At 34.1% G+C, this 2,253-nt stretch overlaps 1 long non-coding RNA gene across 1 annotated transcript; it reads left to right on the top strand.

Annotated features, from left to right (window-relative positions):
• Positions 1-376: 376 nt before the first annotated feature.
• Positions 377-2,047, top strand: LOC145803035 (uncharacterized). Its single transcript, XR_014345098.1, has 3 exons — positions 377-480; positions 573-648; positions 1,593-2,047. It is a non-coding gene; the product is annotated as an uncharacterized LOC145803035 (long non-coding RNA).
• The last annotated feature ends 206 nt before the right edge of the window (positions 2,048-2,253 follow it).

Raw genomic sequence — 2,253 nt, forward strand, 5'->3', positions numbered from 1 at the left:
ACAAATATAATTCACTTTATTTTGCCTTGACAATATATTTAATTTCACTTTTTACCTTACGTTTTTTCATTTAATTTAATTGGAGAAATTTGACCAATTTAATTTGAAGTTAATTATGTGTTGATTTAAGTCAGTTTTGTTCTTGTCTGCATACTAGGCTAGGTTTTATCTGTAACACTTTCAAGTTCTGTACATCGAAAAACTCATTCATTCTAACTTTATTACAAATTAATCTTCAATACATTGTAACTGTATAATATTTTATCTTCAACGTTTATGAATCTATTTGGGGTTGCATAGGGTGGCATTTAAACACAAAGGCATTAATTGTTTTGTTATTTTGTTCTGACACCCCCTCATCCCATTATGAATTGCAGAATTCACATGGTCACAGTAGGTATGGTACGATAATAAATTGTAGCTCGGCGCAGTGATACGTCCAACATTTCTCAGTGATGCAGTGCAGTGACTTGAACAGACGTAAAAATTTGTATGCTTTGTTTTTTCTTCAGATGCTATGTGACTTTGTGCAGCGATGCAGTGATGCATGTCATGCATGTGACTTTGTGCAGTGATGCAGCGATGCATGTGACTTTGTGCAGTGATGCTTGTCGCTTTATGCAGTGATGCATGTGACTTTCTGACATGGTAAATTACATACTTTGTGACTTTTTTTCCTCACATTACGTGATGCATGTGACTTTGTGCAGCGCAACTTAGATGCTTTGTTTTTTCCTCACATTTCAGAATTCATCTAAGTCACATTAATACGACCACATGGCAATAGTGTTGATAAACAATTATATAAAGGACTGAAGGAGTGAAGTGTAATTTACCAAATATAAAAAGAAGCAGAAAATGCAAAGAGGAGAAAATGGGATGACTGTGAAGTTCATTAAGTGAAAATAAGATAAAATATAGGCTGCAGTGCCAATCTTGTTAACATATCAGGTGGCTATTTTATTAATTTTGTGAAAAAATCAACGATAGTTTTGTAGGTCGAAGTGAGTTGGACGGTTGTGTATTTACTTGCACTCTGTTTCATAGTTGTTTACGAACAATATTACTTTAAAAGAAAGAAAATTAAAGCTGCTGTTTCCTTTTATGATTTCATTTATAATTTTTTGAATATACCAATTTGTACTGAAATCGTCAATTCTAAGTGACTACTTACTGTATTAAAAAAGTAAGTATGAAGAAATAGTTTCATGTGGCGATGTGACAACTCACTGCATTACTGATTAATTTGACAACTTAATGCTCGAATATGAAGGGATTGCATTGTGAAAAGGACGGCCTACAATTATGATTTTATCTGACAACCATGTCCGTGACTACATCACAGGTACACAAAGTCACGGGTACTCAAGATTGCATGAAATGAATAAGATAAAATAATATCACGGGTATCACTTCTGCCATAGTGCCCCGGCATGCATTATTGTCACCAGATCATCTCTAGTTAACCCTCAGTATGATGTCTATAAATAGCGCTACCCTCAGTATGATGTTTGTTCAAGTCATAACAATAGTAATATATCTACAATTACTATTATTATTAATTTTTTTATTTTATGAACAATTTCTTCAAGAGGTGCAAGAAGTTCACGCCGGCAAAGAAATCCGAAAGTGTGGCTGCTACCTCCATTTACTTATGACTACAAGAGCGAAAAGTACTCGAGTTCGAAGGATTATTATGCTGGTATCCAAGCAGAATAGGCGTTCAGGGCAACGGAGCAAGAAAGATTGTTTAATGATCTACGTAACTTTGGGGCACCGGCACCTCATCATCGCTCATTGACCATGGCTAGACGAAATGTGAGTGACTATGAAAAAGCAGTTAGCAAAATTAAGAAGGAGAACAATAGAATGTTAATGCGGAGATGTCGACATTTCATGCTTCAGCTAGCCACCAAAATGGTAGAAGCAAGCAACAGAGATTTGACAGTGATTGAGAGAAATAATGTCTTAAACAATGAAAAATATCTCTTTGACTACTACATGTCAGATGAGGAATGAGAAATCAAACACCTTTATCTTTTTCATATATGTTTGTATGTTGTGTCGTATCTTCGTTATTGGAGTATAAGACAATGTTGTTGCTCATCTAACTTACGGATGTATTTCAAGTATTTGTTATATGAACCTAAAGTTTATGAAATAACTACATTTATAAGTACACATTTATTAGTTCATGACTTTCTTTATTGAATTGCAATGAGTTAATGAATGTTCTAGATTAATGAATGGATT

Source organism: Camellia sinensis, chromosome 11, assembly GCF_055761805.1.
Source record: "Camellia sinensis isolate YWXY chromosome 11, ASM5576180v1, whole genome shotgun sequence".
Taxonomy (NCBI): Eukaryota; Viridiplantae; Streptophyta; class Magnoliopsida; order Ericales; family Theaceae; genus Camellia; species Camellia sinensis.